The sequence below is a fragment of the Podarcis pityusensis genome (genome assembly GCF_964106645.2).
Source record: "Podarcis pityusensis genome assembly, chromosome: 1".
NCBI classification, from domain to species: domain Eukaryota; kingdom Metazoa; phylum Chordata; class Lepidosauria; order Squamata; family Lacertidae; genus Podarcis; species Podarcis pityusensis.
Genome location: NC_138028.1, coordinates 77,793,063 through 77,813,607, shown reverse-complemented (window position 1 = coordinate 77,813,607; position 20,545 = coordinate 77,793,063). Strand labels below are relative to the sequence as shown.

Below are 20,545 nucleotides of genomic sequence, written 5' to 3'. Positions count from 1 at the left end.
GCTACCTTTCCTTTCCTTATAGAAGGTAGGGTTATGGGAGCAAGTAATTTGCAATTTATCTGATAGGGGCAAATACCAATTAATCAGTAGCTGCTATTTTTTTGACAGATACACAGAGCTGAAGATTTCTTTCTTTGGGGGAAGAGTTAAGCCTTTTCGTTTTCCCCATTTTGATCCACGCTCGGCAGCTAGTCAGTAGAAACACACCTCTAATGCAGCAAATAAAGGCTATAGGAAAAAAGAGTGCAACCTTGTTACACAGCCTAACTCCAAATTAGGCAGCAAATTTGCAAACACTGCACATGGTTCACCTGGGGCCTTATCTCTATCTCTCTGTTCTGAGAATACCACGGGCATACCAAATGCCAGCAGCTCCTGCCAGAGATGTTTTGGACTATCAAGAAACTAAGAAACCGCAATAATTAGCAGCAGAGGTAATAACTACTATGATACAAGCAAGATTGCTTCCAGGATCAATGTTCCATAGGTGGTGGGTGAACATTAGGTGATATGTTTTTATAGGACTAGAGTTTAATTGCTAATAGTGAAAGCGCAGGAAGATTTCCTTCCCTCTGTGAACATAGCAAGTTGCTCCTGTGTTTAGGCAAGCAAAAGGAGGAAGACAGAGCATTGCTGTTATTCCTCTTCATAGATGGAATGTGAGCATCAAGAGAACTCAGGTTTAGCAGCCACCACTTATGGGATATACAGGCCTGAAAATAAGCAACCTTTCCATTCTGCCCAGTGGTGAAGTGTTCTATGAAACACAAATGCTTGCACGTTCCTACACCACCATCTTCCCCATTCAGTACCTCTTTTCTCCCCTCAGAGCAGCTTGGCAACTGTGGAGTGTATCAACGGGTTTTTTAAAAAGAATCGGTACACACTTCAGTCTTTTAGCATTTTATGCTCTTAAGAGTGAGAACTGATGCAAGACACGTACAAGCATACTTAACCCACAGGCATATCAACAAGTACATCACAAAAAAGAACAAACAAGGTTAGGCCACCTATCACAGTCTCTGCTTGTTGAAGTCTTCTTTTTCCTGTCACATGAGCAAAACTAAACAAATGTTAAGGGCAGAAGCTCAGCTTTGTTATTGCATTTCCACCAGCTAGGTCCCTGATCTACTCTCACTGAAGGCTTACATCAGAGCATGCAGTGCAGACTAGCTTTACTTATTTAGAATCCCACAGAAACCACACACACACACACACACACACACACACACACTATTAGGCATGTAGACTCAGAAATGTAACTCAAATTACCTCCCCACCCCAAAAAAAAAAACCTCAAGGAAGGGAAAGTGTTGTTTTACAATCTCTAAGCCAGAAATCTTTCTAGAGAAGAAGGATGCCGCCTTTGGCTGTTTGTGAACTTGACCCTTTGCCAAAAACCTGCAGGATGTCATGAGATCTGTGTTCATCCTTTCCCTTGGGTAATAAGATAATATTTTCCAAGGTAATGTCTTGAAACGATAAACCACTTAAGAGAGCACCCCTACCTTTTTTCCTTGAAAGCAACAACCCAGAGAAACTGAGATTCTTTACATACCGGTAGTACTTTTACTGTTTGTGGGCATGGATGTGTATCTGCAACTCTACCTGAAACAGTATGGAAAGATACCCCACTGGCATATTAAAAAAATAATCCCAGCTGCAGCATAGCAACCCATTGTAATTGCACCACTGACAGATAAGGCACTTTACGTAGTGACACAAGCAGTGAGGCATGTTCCTGGCCCAAAGAACTTGCAGCTGCAGTTTAGATCATGTGAAAGACAACAGAGGGGTGGGGAAAGGGACAGGAACAAGGGATGCAGCTATACATTTGTGCTTTACTGCATTTTACGGCAGCAAGCCTCAATGTCAGTTGCATGAGAGCAGCTTTTATAGTGGGAATATACTGATGGTATTATAGTAGAGAAAATGACTGTCAGTAAGGCCTTGTGGCAAAGAGCCACATTAATCATCCCAACAGTAACTGTGACGAATCGTGAGAGGAAGTTTTTCCCAACTGGCACAGCCCATTTTTGAAAAGGGTTCCGCAGAAGAGAATCCTGATAGGCTACCATCAGTCCATGAGGCTGTACCTCCCGACAAACACAACTCTAGTCAACTGGGGATGTGGGTGGCTGGGGGCAGTTTCCAAGCCTGACAAGGGTGCCTTCAAACCAACTGGGGGGGGGGCCTTCAGATTTACTTTCTCACAACCTAGAGCAAGGGTTCCTAACCTGAAGGCCACATCTGGCTCCCCAATAGATTTCATCTATTCCAGCCATTTTTTTCTTTTTTTAAAAAAAGCCTTAACATTTGACTATTCCTCTGGGTTCTCCCTCTGGGATAACATACCAAAAGGTTGTTTGGGCTCTACAATTTCTTCTACTTAAAAAACAAAACAAAAACAAAATGTATTTTTTAAGCGATGCAAAAAGGTTTGTGCCTCTTTCCAGCATCCCCTCAAAGTTATCCTTTAAACAAAATAAACCGACGCACCCACTTTTTCTCCTCTCCACTGGTACTCAGAACATTCTTAAAACAGCTTCCAAGGTTTCTTTCTGCCTGTGCAACCTTGAGTCAGCAACTAAAGTAATAGGGATTGATCTACTTCAGTGCGTGGGCCAGTTGCCCCGTCATTTGTTAATGGGGTTACTTAAGACGGTTACTAGACATGCACACAAGTTCTTTGTGCTTAAGTGATCTAATAATGCACCTACTAATTACATTAATCCCCAATAGGTAAAAATGGAAGCAAAGCTTTTGAGCTTTCCCCTTCAGAAAAGTGACCATGGACTCATATTATAGTTAATATTTACTTTTACTAGAAATGAGCAGAAGCAGTAGTTTGCAGCACCAGAGCATATATAGGGGCAGCTGAAGGCATATGAGCCCAATATTACGCTCCGTTGCACAACAGCACTACACAAGATGAGGCAGTAGACTTCCAATTTTTCTCCCAAAGCCTGGGGTGTCTAATGCTCTTGCTCCAGGCCCACTCCCTAAATTGGGAAATATCATCTGTCCTGTCAAAGCAGGTTTGGGTCTGACAAACACTTTTTGACATATTGGTTGCATTGTCTTGCACAACATATACTATCTTCAAACCTCCCTTTCCCCTTCATACTCTCTTTACTTTTTCTAGGATGAGGCTTCCTTGTACTGAGCTGCCACTTCTACCAACTTGTGGAAGTAAAGCAGGGAGGAAGTCCACAAAATTATTATTTTTTATTCTCTGCTTCTTTAAAACGTTTTGCTTCCATGATCCCTGCCACCAACAGGCTCAAACCTGCATTAAGCAACAACAGACTGCAGGCAATGGATATTTAGAGGTGTAGGGTTAAAAATCCTATTATTAAAAAAACAAACAAACCCACCCTCGGTATGATCTGTTAATGGGACCCAGAATGGAATGGATGGACAAGGAGTGAGAATCAGCATGCGAAGTATGCTAAATATACATGAAGAAGCAACCTGTATTTAAAAACAGAATGTGCACGGCATTTAAAATGAACTTATGAAAATAGCAAACAAATATTTAAGCAAAATAATATACAATTTAATTATTATTTAATATAAGATTTCTTTTACACTAATTAGTCCAGATCTTATTGCTAGCAGGATCCCACAACAGAGGTGAGATGGGGGTCAAAGTGGGAGAGAGAGGGTTGTTGCTGTTTTTTGGCAGTGATGCCCCTGTTATAGAATAGCCTCCCTAATGAGGGCTGATGGTGCCAACACATCTATCCCTCAGACATCTCATGAAGAACACATTCCAATAATTTAAAATCGTGTTGCCACTTTTAGCATCTTATCTGCTATTTTTGTTCTGGTCTTGTCATTATACGTCTATTTTTGTAGCAAACTCTCCTAAAATAGAGTGAGGTGAAGGGCAGCATACAAATATTTTAAAATCTTGCTTTCCCAAGAGTCTTTGGCTGACCCCATTTCAAAATGGAATCAGCCACGTATAGTCTCAAATAGTGAGCCAGGAAAAGCAGAGTGTTCACACCATGGCTAATTTGGTTTAAATGAATGCTACAAAGAAGACCTTGTCTTTCTTAACATTCTTTCTGCTGATTTTAAAAGATGATCCAAACAGGATGGGTAGAAACTGCTTTTTAGCCATCAGAGTTCCTTTTTTTTTAAAAAAAATAATATTTATTAAAGTTTCAAAAAATACATGAAAATACAGAATAAAGAAAAAAGTATAAAGTTTTTAAGATACAACAAAAAAGTAAAAAAAAATAAAGAGAAACATACAAAATAAAAAAGTTAAAAACACATTAATTTTCCATAGCCTATCTTCCTTACACTTATTTCCCCGAACTTCCTCATACCTCCCTTCTTTGTATTCCAGTTCAGTTTGTTAGATCAGCAAATCCTTACCATTAAACTTTTACCCAATTGCGAACCTTTTTTTTCATATCTCTTAAAGCATTACAGCTAAAAACCTCTTAGTTTCTATCCAACATCCTTCTAAAATTCCTTAATTTTGCAATATTTCTGTAAATAGTCTTTAAATTTCTTCCAGTCTTCTTTCACCGACTCTTCTCCCTGGTCTCGGATTCTGCCAGTCATTTCCGCCAATTCCATGTAGTCAATCACCTTCATCTGCCATTCTTCCAAAGTGGGTAGATCTTGTGTCTTCCAATACTTTGCAATGCGTATTCTTGCTGCTGTTGTGGCGTACATAAAAAAAGTTCTGTCCTTCTTTGGCACCAGTTGGCCGACAATGCCCAAAAGGAAGGCCTCTGGTTTCTTCAGAAAGGTATATTTAAATACCTTTTTCAGTTCATTATATATCATTTCCCAGAAAGCCTTGATCTTTGGGCACGTCCACCAAAGGTGAAAGAATGTACCTTCAGTTTCTTTACATTTCCAACATTTATTATCGGGCAAATGATAAATTTTTGCAAGCTTGACTGGGGTCATGTACCACCTGTATATCATTTTCATAATATTCTCTCTTAAGGCATTACATGCCGTAAACTTCATACCTGTGGTCCATAACTGTTCCCAGTCAGCGAACATAATATTATGTCCAACATCTTGTGCCCATTTAATCATAGCAGATTTAACCGTTTCATCCTGAGTATTCCATTTCAACAGCAAGTTATACATTCTTGACAAATTTTTAGTTTTGGGTTCTAACAGTTCTGTTTCTAATTTTGATTTTTCCACCTGGAAGACATTTATCTCAGAAAGAGTGTACACTGGTTGATTTGTTCAGCTCAATTGTTGAGTACACACATTCTACATCCATTGAACATTACAATAACTGTATGTGTATACAGCTCAACTATTGTGTACACGTATTGTACGCTTGTTGAATATAACATGTGAACACCCCTACAATCCAAACAGGATCCATGGAAGTGCTTAGGGGCTTCAGAAGTGGACTGGTTTGCTTACCAAACTTAAAGTCTGACCAAACATTAAGTTGGGAGGTTTAAGTTGGGGGTTACCTCAGCTCTACCCCAAATCTTACATTCCTCTTGATTTCATGCCTTCAGCTATTCTACCTTCATACCACCAACTTTCAGAGGTGTCCAAATTCTGGTTCAGTCGAACTCACAGTTAACAAATATCAATCCCCTTTTCAAAATATTGGCATGAAAGCTAAGCTCTCCAGAGATCACTATAACCGCTGATCCCAATAGTATTGGGATAATGACTTGGTTATGTTATCTTTCACGTAGTCAGGATATACAAATTCCATACAAACCATCTCAAGGTCACGGAAGCGTATTATTTGCTATTGATCTCACAGTGGCCACAGATCTTGGGGGAGGGGGGGAGAGAAGCTATAGCTTAGCGGTAGAACAGCTGCTTTGCATGCAGATGGTTCTAAGAAGGTCCCAGCATATCCAGGAAAGGCATTGCCAACATAATTGGCATGGATATGGAATAATGAAAGACACATGAGACTCTTGAGTGCAGATCATTTAAAGTGGTATCTCCAGAAAACTAAGCCACATACTGACGCATTATGCGCTGTTAGAATCAGAAGAAGCATAATATGGAGGGAATGTTGTTCTAAATATAAACAGTTTTGAGGAAAGCAGCTGACATGGTACTGAAGAATGAATTAGTGCCGAAATAAAATGCTTCTACCCAAAGGCAACTATTGATTACACAAGTAAGATTTCATTTGATAGCACAGGCTTCCAGACCAGTTAGAAAATGGTAGGGAAACAAACCCTAGTTTACTGTTATGTACTGAAGTTCTCACCCTGGGCCAGCAGAGGGATACTGTAGATAGTTATGCAAATGAAGGATCGAAAGTGACGTTCAGTGATTGGATAGTTTTAGAAAGTTGCTACAGTAACGTTGTACTGGAGCTCTATATAAGCAGGCTGACTGAGCCCTTCAGTTCAGTTCTGTTCTGGCCTCTGAATAAACAAGAGCTGTTTGAAGAATTGCTGTGTCGTCTGATATGTTCACCCACAACTTAACATTTACACAGTTGTAAACAGGAGTGTAAAAAGGGTACCTCCAGGTTCTCACTATTTTCAGGTGGGGCTTAGTCACACCCTGGCAAATTTGGGCTGTGCAATTAACACTCTTGCAAAACAAGCCCAATTCCACAAAAGATTGGACTTTTTGCGGTAAGAAAAGTTGTGGAGAAATGCTCTGCATCATCATCTAATCTCCTCACAAACATATCAGGCTAAATGCTCATTAAGCAGGCCATCAGAAAGTGGCCAGAATTGATACTGCAAGGAAACCATTGGGTGAGGATAGGAAACCAATGTTCCCAGCCAGATCTACTGACTTCATCAGGAGACAGTGGTTCTCCACCCGCCCGCCCCCAGACACTTTGGTCTCCAAGTAAGCACAGTGTGCATGTTAGAAGCCCTCCAGTAAGTGTAGAATTGAACCAATAAGACAGGGCAACCAACATGATGATTATCATGTTGCAGGCTTCGAGTGCAACTCCCATCAGCCCCAGCTAGAATGGCCAATGGCCAGGGATGTTGGGAGTTGTAGTCCACAGTATCTGGACGTGACATTGGCAATCCCTGCAATAGGGGGATTGGGCAAATAAAATGCCAAAAAAACATGTAAATGAAAAGTGGAACTGCTCATACACTTTGGGGACAGCATGGCAGTTTGTGCTGCAAAATGAAGCAGTAAAGGTCCAATGACAGATCAAAGTGAGACAGGAAAGAAAGGATATGACTAAAGGTTTCTTGCTCCCAGGTCTTTATTCTTAGGCCCACTCACTAGAGAGCTCTAGGAATAATTTATAGTTTCTCCAAGGCCATCTCTCTTGTCAAGCACACATTGCTCAGGAGAAACAGCTTCATTCTACAGCCCTTTTAGCTGACAGAGCAAACCACCTCTACATTCCCACTGAGTTGCCACACTGGGCATCCCATGGAACCCCCCCCCACGCTTCCCTCCCCACTTCTTCTGAACCCAAACATCATCTCAATCAGACACTTTACTCCTCCCTTCCCTTTTGTAATATAAGGGACTTCACCCAACCAAGGCTTTTTTTCAGCCTGAACCCACCAGAACCCAGTTCAAGCACCTCTCAGGTGGGCGCCATTGCTTTTCTAAGAGAACAAGGGAGGCATTTGTAAGAGCAAACATTTTCTAAGAGAACAAGGGAGGCACTTCTTTTTCTAGAAAAATAGCACTGTGCCCAATGGTTCAGCTGTATGCCTATTTCAGGTAAACAGCTATGCTTGCAAGTGCGTGCGTGCGTGCGTGCCTGCATGCTGTGCCACCCCGTCTGCTCCAGACCATGGATTATCATGATCAGCCTGCAAAGAGCAGCTCAAGGCTGCATGTACACAGAAGCACAATAATCACACAGATCTCCTCAGCCATTATCCAACTGCAGAGAAACCTCATCACGTACTTCACGTTGCAGAACACCCTCTATCAGGCTCTGGAATACCAGGCATACACAAATATATATATATATATACACACACATGAGTCACATGCAAGCACACTGACAACAGTGGCTGTACTTTCCTTCCAAAGCAAAATCCAGGCCATCAGTTGATCAATTTGTGAATACCGTTCCCTCTCCTGGGAGAAAGCTGGGAGGGATCCCTTCGTTTCTTTCACTACAAGACATTTAAAAAGCATTTTCTGCTCACCACTAAAATATCAAAGTCTCAATTACCGTATTTTTCGCACCATAGGGCGCACCGGACCATAGGGCGCACCCAGTTTTTAGGGGGGGAAATCAAGGAAAAAAATATTTCCCCCCCCCCCAGCCCCAAAGAGCAGCGTACAGGCTGCACACAACCTCTCCCTGCCAGTGGGGTTGCGCGCAGCTATGGAAGAAGGCAAGGCAGCAAGCGGGATGGATCCCGCTCGCTGTTTTGGCTTCCCCTTTAGCCCCGTGCAGCCTCTCTTTGCCGGGAGAGGCTGCGTGGGGCTAAAGAAGCCATAGCCCCGTGCAGCATCTCCTTGCGGAGGGGTTGCGCGCAGCTATGGAAGAAGACAAGGCAGCAAGCGGGATGGATCCCGCTCGCTGTTTTGCCTTCCCCTTTAGCCCCATGCAGCCTCTCCTTGCCGGGAGAGGCTGCGTGGGGCTAAAGAAGCCATAGCCCCGTGCAGCCTCTCCTTGCAGGGAGAGGCTGCGTGGGGCTAAAGAAAAAGGCAAGGCAGCAAGCGGGATGGATCCCGCTCGCTGTTTTGCCTTCCCCTTTAGCCCCATGCAGCCTCTCTTTGCCGGGAGAGGCTGCGTGGGGCTAAAGAAGCCATAGCCCCGTGCAGCATCTCCTTGCGGAGGGGTTGCGCGCAGCTATGGAAGAAGACAAGGCAGCAAGCGGGATGGATCCCGCTCGCTGTTTTGCCTTCCCCTTTAGCCCCATGCAGCCTCTCCTTGCCGGGAGAGGCTGCGTGGGGCTAAAGAAGCCATAGCCCCGTGCAGCCTCTCCTTGCAGGGAGAGGCTGCGTGGGGCTAAAGAAGAAGGCAAGGCAGCAAGCGGGATGGATCCCGCTCGCTGTTTTGCCTTCCCCTTTAGCCCCATGCAGCCTCTCTTTGCCGGGAGAGGCTGCGTGGGGCTAAAGAAGCTATAGCCCCGTGCAGCCTCTCCTTGCGGAGGGGTTGCGCGCAGCTATGGAAGAAGGCAAGACAGCAAGCGGGATGGATCCCGCTCGCTGTTTTGCCTTCCCCTTTAGCCCCATGCAGCCTCTCCTTGCCGGGAGAGGCTGCGTGGGGCTAAAGAAGCCATAGCCCCGTGCAGCCTCTCCTTGCAGGGAGAGGCTGCGTGGGGCTAAAGAAGAAGGCAAGGCAGCAAGCGGGATGGATCCCGCTCGCTGTTTTGCCTTCCCCTTTAGCCCCATGCAGCCTCTCCTTGCTGGGAGAGGCTGCGTGGGGCTAAAGAAGCCATAGCCCCGTGCAGCCTCTCCTTGTGGAGGGGTTGCGCGCAGCTATGGAAGAAGGCAAGGCAGCAAGCGGGATGGATCCCGCTCGCTGTTTTGCCTTCCCCTTTAGCCCCATGCAGCCTCTCCTTGCTGGGAGAGGCTGCGTGGGGCTAAAGAAGCCATAGCCCCGTGCAGCCTCTCCTTGCGGAGGGATTGCGCGCAGCTATGGAAGCAGGCAAGGCAGCGAGCGGGATCCATCCCGCTCGCTGTTTTGGCTTCCCCTTTAGCCCCGTGCAGCCTCTCCTTGCCGGGAGACGCTGCGCAGGGCTAAAGAAGCCATAGCCCCGTGCAGCCTCTCCCTGCCGGAGGGGTTGCGCGCGGCTATGGCACAAGCCTGCATTCGCTCTATAGGACGCACACACATTTCCTCTCAATTTTTGGAGAGGAAAAACTGCGTCCAATAGAGCGAAAAATACGGTACGTTTGCAAAACAGTACTGATGCTCAGTGCCCCCAGCTCCCGAGAGCTTGACAGAAACTGCATTGGTGTGCAGGTGGAGTAAAGCAGAGCCAATTGCAGACCAACAGGCCATAAAACTGTTTGCAAGCACAATCTACATGAATAAAGGGTTTCAGTCAACGGAGACACAGTTTTATACAAGCACCACTTTTCAAACTGATTTGGAGTGCTCCCATAAAAACTAATTGCCACAGTTGGTGAATCAAACAGGCTTAACAAGGAACCCTGTTAAAAGGACCTGTGAACTGGGAGGCTGGTCTTCTTCCCAGTGGATTGCATTGGCAGAGAGAGGGAGGCCACTAAAAATAGAAGTAGTAGTGGTAAAACATAATTTTGAAATAAAGTGCAAACTGACAACAACAGTGTTGTGAATCAATCAGTGGCACAATTTTGGATACATGCAGAAATGTAAACAACAATCAGTGAGACATAGAATTTGCCCCAAGGCAAGCATTTCTGAATCATTATCTGATACACTAGTAACAAGAGCATCTCTCTAGTGGGCCCTGAAGCACATGGACTGCTGGTTAGGACATAACATTACTGACTTAATAAACCATGGTTTATTAAGCCGGGAATGAAGAATGGGCCTTCTTCACATCTTTCTGTGACCTGGAACCAGGTTCAGACAATGGCTTCCTGTCCTATTTAGCCAACTGACATTTAAAAATGAAAAAGAAATCCTGTATTGGACATAATGGAAACTGTGCTTTAAATAGGATCTGTAGTTTAAAGAAGCCAGGGCCAAAGCACTGAGGGCAGTGTTCAGTGTAAAGGACCTATGCTAATTCCTGGTTTAATAAATTATTATTTATTAAGCTGGAAATATTGCATCTGAACCAATTCAAACATGTTGTTCATTTATATGGTTCTTCTCTGAACGACAACTCATTTGCATGGATAAATTCAGACATCGTGCCAAACCAGGATTAAGGAAGTTTGGTGCAGTGCCTGAACTAATGGACCATTGTTTATAAACAGCCAGCAAAAACTAACTACAGTGGTGCCTCGCAAGACGAAATTAATCCGTTCCACGAGTCTGTTCGTCTTGCGGTTTTTTCGTCTTGCGAAGCATGGCTATTAGCGGCTTAGCGGCTATTAATGGCTTAGCGGCTTAGCGGCTTTAAGAAAAAGGAAACAAACTCGCAAGAACTTTCAAGACGTTTCGTCTTGCGAAGCAAGCCCATAGGGAAATTCGTCTTGCGGAACGACTCAAAAACCGGAAAACTCTTTCGTCTAGCGAGTTTTTCATCTTGCGAGGCATTCGTCTTGCGGGGCACCACTGTAGAATCTGAAACAAGGTTATGAAGTTTGCTTGCAAATAATGGTTTGTGTCAAGTGTTTAAATTGACATACCATAGTTATGGCCATAGCTCCATCTTAAGAGAAGCTACACCATGGAGACAAGAGTGAACTTATTAAAGCAGAATTCTGAGAGGACAGAAAACAGAAGATGACAAGAAAATGACCTATAAGCCATGGTTTGCCTCTTGTACATTTGGAATTTCTAACCATGGCTTGGGTTGTGAACTATGGCTAGGCATAATGTCTGAGCCAAGGCGTTAGAGATTGAGAGGTGGGAAATATAACCTGTGACAAGAAATAATGGTTTCATAGGTAAAACTGGCTCTGGCCTCAATTCTCTGCTACTAAATTCACATACTATTTAATGGGAATGTGTTTTGTCTTCTCAACTTTAGAGATGACAACAGAAGTGAGAATTATAACAGTTCCAGAAAGTATACACAGAGATCCTTCAGGATCTCTAGCAGAGAAGAACTGGTGCACAGACATATTAAAGAACTGTTTGTTTACTGCAGTAGAAACTTATGAGAACAGAGAGCTACTTTTCAGTTGCATATCATGACATCGAGAATCAAGGAAATGACAGGCAAAGAGAGAGAGAGAATGAAAAACACTAGGAAGTTTGGGACAAACATAAATGGGATATAGGACTGCTCTGCCTAAAAAGTAATATCCGAAGGAGATAGTGGGTACTTCCCCCTTTTTCGTCTTTTCCTTTAAAGCCGAATGATATATGGAGAATTGAAGCAAAGAATTTGTGATAAACACACCACAGCTAGATTCACAGATTCAGGATGCACAGAATCCTGCTAGACAAAAGCTTGGGATGAATCATCATCACACAGCCATATGGAGCTGTTTCTGGAGAGGCAGAAGCACCCACCAAAAACAGAATGATTAAAGAGGATGTCATGACTCAGTATGAAATGTCATTGCTCTAATCTGAGATATTAAAATGAATCAAAATGCAAAATGTAAAAGCCCTCCGGCCTTTAACTCAATCCAAGATGCTTGTGCATATACCAGCCTTCACCAAGCTGGTGCCCTCCAGCTGTTTTGGGCTACAACTCCCATCAGTCTCATCCAACACAGCTGTGCTAGCTGGGGCTGATGGGAGTTTTAGTCCAAAACAGCTGGGGGGCATCTGTTTGGTGAAGGGTGGCATATGTGGTAGCAGCCTCTGGATCAGCAAATTCTGCCTAAAATCGGGTAACTACCTCTGAGTCAATGTCTGCACTCTGCTTGATGATAGTAGAACCATGGAACTCATTGCCACAAGGAAAATGATGGATAGCAAATGATGGCAAAGAATGGATAAGACATCGGTAGAAAGTGATGTCAGTAATTGTCAATCAATTATGCCAAAAACGGTCACCATTTTGTGTCTGGCTCTGTCCCAACCTTTTATGACTGGTTGGCCTCAGCTGTCTCAAGTGGGCCATGGAGATGGAAAGTTTGAGAAGCCCTGATCTACAAGCCACAGATTCCCCAACCCTGAACAGCTCCAACAGATCTTTCCAGCAAGCTGAAAATTGAAGTGATGTACGTAAATTTGTGAGCTTGGTTATAAAGAGTACAGATACCTTTACTCATTACAGTCTAGCACGTTTCTTCTGTAGTAATGCTGAAATATTATACAAGTAATTGAAAGGGGGCAAAAGATCATCTCCCTCTTCCATGTCTGCAAAAGGGAACAGAATCTTTGGTGTACCAACTTAACAAGAGATGGAAGTTCATGCAATATTATCAGAAGCAGGGTATCAGTTGTAGCCTATTTTGGTAGATCCACTGAAATTAATGGGCATGGCAAACTTAAGGTCCATTAATTTTTATGAGTGTACTCGGAAAGGAATCTAGTTGGATACAACCCCATATCCTCCCAACTTCCCTCCCCACCTTTATTTGTTTTTTATAAGTGGTGGGTGTTTTTGTTTGTTTGTTGTTTTGTTTTGCTTTGCTATATTTTGTTTTTAGGTTTCTGATTAACCTTACAAAGCCCATCGGTATTGTTTGGCAGGTCAAGAAACCTATCTGAAATATTTTGATCTCTCTCTCCTTGCAAATTGTGAGTGGGGGGCCTGCATGTGTGCTGAAGACGCACCTCTTTACCCTGGCCTTTGACATCCGAGATGTGCGTTTTCAAAGCCCACCCTGTTCCTGTGGTTGTAATCTGCCCTGTTTTTAATTTGTTGTATGATCCACATGGAAAAGCACAAGTATAGCCCACCCCCTTCAATCCCCTCCCACCCCCACATCTGACTCATCTAGAGCCACTCCGGATGATGGTGCAGCAGCGTCATTTAAAACAGGTCCATTGGTGCAACTCTGGTGCAAAACCACGCTGATAATTTTGTACTAGTACTGTGTCATCCCCCCCTCCTTCTGACTCTTAGACTAGGATAGCAGAACACAAGGAAGGGATAGGAAACCTGTGGTCTTCCAAGTGCTACTGAACCACAGTTCCCATCATCCCTGACCACTGACCATGCTGGCTGGGGCCAGAGGGCCACAGGTTGTCTATCGCTTCCATAGGGCTTTGTTCTTAGCGTAAAGGGATATGGTGGTTAGGGTGTTAGGTGGGGGAGACCGGAGTTCAAATGCTCATTCAGTCATAAAGTTCCCTGGGTGCCCTTAAAACAGTTTTCTCCTCTTTCTTACACACCCACATCTCACATGACTGTGTGAAGTGAACTGTATATGCTGCCCTCAATGTGCACTTCCTGTGGCAGCCTAACACTGCAGTAAAATGCTAGTATTAAAAAAGAAAGAGTTACCAAACGTACTCCACCAAATCAATAGCACATCAACACTGCAACATAAAGGAGCACATTACAAGGAACTAAATAAAATCAAGGAATCTGCATGTTCGGGGTGGGGCTTTGAAAAAACGGTAATGACTTTACAGCAACTGTGTAGCTTCCCCTAGAACCTATGTACACCTCACCAACATCTAATCCAGGCATGGACATACTTGGCCCTCCAAATGTTTTGGAGCTACAATTCCCATAATCCCTGACCACTGGTCCTGTTAGCTAGGGATTGTGGGAGTTGTAGTCCCAAAACATCTGGAGGGCAAAGTTTGGCCATGCCTGATCTAATCCAATGGTCTTAATTTACACGATGAAACAGCATTCCAGCATGTCTGCTTGCTTGCATTATGGAGAGGCATCTGCTTTTACTTAATACTTTGGCAATCAATTTTCTGGATAGAAGGAAGGAGCAAAACTGGGAGGCAAAATTATTGTATGAATGGTGTATCATTTATCTTGCCTGAGATATTTTAAGGTTGGGTCTAGATATATGGACAAATGAGGTGGTGGAGTCTAGAGGCAGAATAGATAGGACCACTTCAGCCTACAGTGGTACCTTGGTTTAAGAACAGCTTAATTTATGAACAACTTGGATTAAGAACGCTGCAAACCCGGAAGTAGGTGTTTTGGTTTGTGAATTTTGCCTTGGAAGCAGAACATGTTCCACTTCCTGTTGAGTGTGTTCCATTTGTAAATTGAATCCCACGCTGCTATGGGAAAGAATGCTTTGGTTTAAGAACGGACTTCCAGAACGGATTAAGTTCGTAAACCGAGGTACCACTGTACTTGCAGTAGTGGAATATAGTGGTAAAAAGCCAGTGGTGCTGTAGTGCTTAGTGTGTTGGACTAGGACCCGGGTTCAAATCTTCACTCAACCATGAAACTCACTAGGTGACCCTGGGCCAGTCACAGTCATTCAGCCTAACCTACCTCACATGGATAAAATGGAAAGGAAGGCAACAAACCATGCATGTCACCTTGAGCTCCTTAGAGGAGGGGGTGGGATATGAGTGCAGTAAATAAATAAAATACTGAATCTTAAAAACCATAGAAATCTCCTTGCAAATATTAAAAAATAGCAGCTTAGGGAGGAAGATTCAAGCCCAACCCTCTCTCCCTGCCATGCTAGCCTTCTATTTGCAGGGGAAATTGACATAGGGGGTCATTCAAAGCGTGATTTCGCCACATACAACCTGACATAGCACAGTCCATTCTACCATCTGATTCGTACCTCACTCTGCTGCATGTGAAGATGTAGCCTGATATCAAGGTCAAAATGGAGCTCTATTAATAAAGCCTGGTAAATAGGCCTGCCTATGTTGCCAGCCCATTGGCGATTTGGTAGAGAAGAGGTGGAGAGCTCTGTCCCTCCTGCAACAGCAACCTGCTTCATTTCGAAACTGGGTGCAGAGGAGGGGAGCTTCCCCCTTCTGGTAGACCTTTTGGTTCTATGTTGATTTACCTAATCCTCTTTCAATGCACACAGCATCTTGTCATCTGTGACTAGTGCTTAAATTAAATGCCATTTACTTAGGACAATTCCCTCATCAAAGTGCTATTTATCCAATACCACTACAGCCTGCATTTTATTTGACATTTGGTAGCATTTGCAATTTCAGCCATCTTGTGCATTCTTGGTTTCAAGGGTTTGTTTTATTTTTTGTTTTATTTTACTTTATTTTATTTGCAGTTCTGTACCATGGTTCTTTCTTAGCTTTTTCATTTTTCAGCTCAAACATCCCCCCTTTGCTTGGCCTCCTTTAAAGGGCAATATTGTGCAATGCTCTCCAGGAAAAGGGATTATATAAACTAATGTACTTTGGAAAAACCTACCACACATATCTCAAAATCAGTGCCTCTGCACACTCTAACTGCATGTACCCAACTTTTAAGAGAGTTTGAAGTCAGAGTTCTCCTTTAGTGATTATGTATAGAAGGCCAGTATTGCACAAAATCCCGGAATATGCAAGCAAATGAACCCACCGTTGTAAGATCACTTTCTAAACTGGCAAGCAAGGAAGGCACTAAACTGGCAACTTTGCCATTGGAGCAATCACATTTGTAATTAACTTTACTTTTATAGCTTTGCTTTGTGTGTGGTTGTGTAGGGAGGGGGGTTGCCTTAGGAAAGCATTTTTCAAATAAGCAAAACAGTGTCTAGATTGATCCCTACTCTCTGTTTGATTATGCTGGTTCAGATCTATTAGTAACTATTCACACAGCACTTCGTTCCTTAGCACACTTTCTCCATTAATGCAAAGAACAGCATATTTAGGATTGTGGTAGCAGCATGGGAAATACTGTACAGCATGGTTTCCCAAACTTGGGTCCCTAGCTGTTTTTGGACTACATTTCCCATCATCCCTGACCACTGCTCCTGCTAGCTAGGGAAGACGGGAGTTGTAGTCCAGCAACAGCAGGAGACCCTGCTTTACGGTCTTGAATATTTAGTTCTTCTGCAGTCCTGAGAGGTGAAGGTTGCTGTTATTCACATTTCACAGATGAGAAATTGGGACCAAGGGATAGTAGCCTACCAGCAATCACACCTAGGAAGCCTATGCTTGGACATACACTGGAAACCCAAATGTACACAAACCATTTCATTCACTGGATTACACAGATTCATGGGATCTTCAAGTAGCAGTGGTTCATTTTTTGTAAAAACATACGCAAGTCTCCTTAGTCTTACTGTACATTGCACTTTCAAAGTTTCATATATTAACAGATACAGTATAGAACTAAATTCAGCAGACTACACTTTTTTTAGCCCAGAGACAAACCGGTGGAGGAAGCTGTATTTCTTGGTTTTTATGGGGTAATAATCCTAAAGGAGGAAGAAATACATGGAAGTGGCTCAACAGCTCAGAAGAAGAAACCTGGGCCACAATGCCAGATACAGATTAGGAAGACCTGCATTCAAATCCCTACTCAACCATAATAGTCATTTAGTGATCTTGGATAAGTTAGCATTTCACCCTAACCTATCTCAAAGGGCTGCTGCAAGGATAAAATATGGAAGGGGTGTGTGGAATGACTCCCAAATATGCCACTCAAAGCTCTGTGCAGGACAGACAATGTTAAATAAATGGAATAAATGCATAAATTAATTTCCTTTTGAACAACTATATTAGGAAACTTATATGTGTGTTTTCTTTTCTATGCTGCCAAGATAAGTTGATAAGGAAAGCATAAAGCTAGAGAAATGAGTTCATCACATCAGGCCCCTCTCTAAGAAAGATGTGGCAACTTATGTATTATTCATCGCTTCATTTTAATGAATGGCCTATGGCAAGGATACTGCCTTGTTTAAAAATTATAACCCAGCCATCTGTCTACAAAGTCTCTGAGCATCTCGTTCGCTGCAGCTACCCCACGGGTGAGCAGAAGCCAGATAATTGACCAACCTCTTTTTGTGCTAGGTGCTGCAGGAGCTCAAATCAAAGCAAGCCAAGAGAATGACAACACCGAATCAGATGGGATACCTAAGGTCATATATGGCAGAGGAGCTGCAGAGCGAAGATCAAATTCTAATCCAGTGCCAAACCTGTGCTAGAAAATGTAAGCAAATATAAAACAAACAAACACAAACACACACACCAAAGCAAACATATTGCATAGCTTTCAGAGGCCTGTTTTTCATGGACACGTTTTTGGAAAATCACCCTGAGAATGCCCATTTGGATAGGATGGAAGGCGGCTGAACCCTGTGGCTGAACCCAAGTGATGCTTAGGGCAGCAATACTCTCAGGATGGAAATACTCTTTTCACAAGCAGCAGACTAGGAAAAGGAGCCTTTATCAGTGAATCCCAACAAAAGCTTTGGATGATGAGTCTGAGATCATGTGCACCATCCTGCCTTAATATTCGGAGTTGACCTACCACAAGGCTCACACCATTTTTATATATTGACAGGGAGATCAGTTACAAACCACTCAGGCCTATAGCGCTGAAATCAAGTTAAGTGAGCAGATTCAGTCCTTCAGGATATGTGGAGATTTGTTGACGATGACAAATTTGTCCTTTGTCAACATACTGTGGTCACCTCTGATTCTGTGTATCAGCTGGAGTGTGTATCTTGCCCTGTTGTTTCAAAAAAAAATGTGTGTGTATGTGTGTAGATAGATAGACAGATACACACACACACACACACAGAGAGAGAGAGAGAGAGAGAGAAGCTTCATGCAGCTTGATTGGTCCTGGCAGGCTGAGGCTGCCGTCTCCCTCAGAGGAGGTGGAGACTTTGGCCTGAGAATCTGCCACGCTGCTTCCAGCATGTAGGAGGCGGCACAACAAGAGGCTGCCCTGCTGGAGAACAAGGTTGGAGGGCGAGCACTGCTTCTGCAAGGGGGGGGGGCGGAATCTAGAAGGCATTTGCTCAGTCCAGTATCCACATCAAACTGCTGGGCACCAAGATGCTTAAAAACACTTTAAGTAGCCCAAGGAGAGGGGAGGGCAACAAGAGTCCCTGCATTTTCACTGGGTTGAAACAGCAGCAAGGTGGCATTTCTTTATGTTTCCGCCACGAAGTTTCCAGGGTCACTGGCAGCATTCATAAAGGAGCACCCCTCAAGCGCTAAATCAAAGGTCGCGCTATCGGAAGCCAGGCTCAGGGGCGAGCAGGTGAAGAGGTCACGCGGCCGCTTTGGCGCGTCGCCTCGAGAGGGAGCCCCGCGGCGGGGCTGAGGGGAAAAGTTAAGCCCACGCAGGACCAGAGCGTGGAGCATCCCAGACAAGCGCAGAGCAACTGCCCTCTTCTTCCCCCCTATTGACCTCACACGCCCCCAACGCTTCAGTATTGAGCTCCGGGCACTTCCCCGCCGCCCCAGTGCTCAAAAGTCAGGCTAGGCAACGCAGCCAGATACGGGGAGGATACAGGAAGGGGCTCGTGGTCACGCTCCCGAGGGGTGCAGCGGGGCTCCCCATATGGCTGAGGAGAACGCTGGGCTCCAGTCAAACTTTCCGGTTGCTCCAAGGGAAAGGGTGGAGATGTAGTAAAGATAAAGGGGGCATGATGCAACAGATCCCTACTCCCTCGGGGGTGGGGGGTTGGAGATGGAGGGAGGGAGGAAGGAAGGAAGAGCAGGATCTCCCGGGTGGAGTTGGCCGAGAAGACGCCCTCCTCGCAGCGGAGTTCCCTGCGGGCGCCGCGGCTTTAATCCTGCCGTTTCGCCGTGCATTTGAGCAGGAGGGAAGGACACGCGCGCACTAGGTGGGAGGCTAATCCCTGCCGGGTTGCAACCGGCCGCGCCGCGCCAGCTCACCATGCAACGGAGGGAGGGACGGAGGGCGAAGAAGGGTTGCAACCCCGGCTGCATTGGCAAACCATTCACAATAACGCTCAGCGGAACAATTCCAGGCGCTCATCCGCCCGCCAGCCCGCCCTTGGGGCTGGAGCGAGGAAGCTTGCGAGGAAGCGTGGGGCAGATGACGCTCCCCACATCCCCACAGCCCATCTGGCATCCCAGAGCAGCAAGGGAAGGGAGCGAAAAGGAACCAAGGGCACTCACCGAGCCGTAGGGGCGCTCCGCCTCTGTCGGGAAACAGCCGGGAAAGCACCGATCTGGCTGAGTCTATGGCTGGCTGGCTGCTCCCTCGCTCGCTCGCTCTTTCCCTCCCTCGACTCTCTGGCTGTTCCTTTAAGTGGTACAAACCAGGATGTCCGTGCAGTTTCTTTCCCAGCGCCAGCTCGGCACCGCCGCCTCTGGTCGCTGCGCGCAATGGCAGCCACTTTCCCCGCTTGCTGCCACTCTCTCTCTGGGCTCCGCACAATAGTTTCCAGCCCCAGGAGGGCTCACGTGAAAGCGCCCGCGTCAAAACTCTCCCCTACTTCGTACAGGACTCACTCCTCCCATCACCGGTCCAGGGCTGCTGCTGCTGCTTGCTGCTGTCAGAAGCGGGAGGCGGCCGCCCGCTGACGTCACGACACGCCCGTTCGCGGATGAGGTCAGATTTCGCAGCCTGCGAAAATCACACACGAGAGAAATAAAAAATCTCGCCGAGGGGGCGGGGGAAAGCAAAGTTAGGGAGAAACTTTGGGCTTCCTAATCGACGCTTTGCATAAAGATCGCCCTTATTTTTCGGAATTCTTTTGGTTTCCCCCTTGCAACCAACGTATTAAGAAAATAAGACGTTGTTTGCAAAAAGGTAGGGAATAAGCCTACAATCGTATGGGCACTCATTTGGGAGCAAGTCGCCTTGAAATCAGTGGAAATAACTTTATGCATAAGATTAGTCTGCATGCATCAATCAGTTACCTGGGATCCTGGAGAATCTAAAGGTCAGTTAAAAGGCAATCTATGTATACTATGTATAAAATTGATGCTTTTGAATTATGGTGCTGGAGGAGACTCTTGAGAGTCTCATGGACTGCAAGAAGATAAAATGTATCTATTCTTAAGGAAATCAGCCCTGAGTGCTCACTGGAAGGACAGATCCTGAAGCTGAGGCTCCAATACTTTGGCCACCTCATGAGAAGAGAAGACTCCCTGGAAAAGACCCTGATGTTGGGAAAGATGGAGGGCACAAGGAGAAGGGGACGACAGAGGACGAGATGGTTGGACAGTGTTCTCGAA

At 44.9% G+C, this 20,545-nt stretch overlaps 1 protein-coding gene across 1 annotated transcript in view; it reads right to left on the bottom strand.

Moving 5' to 3' along the window:
- The window catches only part of SLC25A22 (solute carrier family 25 member 22), a gene marked incomplete at its 5' end in the record, with an annotated part of 69,867 nt that extends 50,050 nt beyond the window's left edge, over positions 1–19,817 (bottom strand). The window contains one exon of the mRNA XM_081011565.1: positions 19,481–19,817. The remainder of the gene's footprint in view (positions 1–19,480) is intronic.
- Positions 19,818–20,545: the final 728 nt, after the last annotated feature.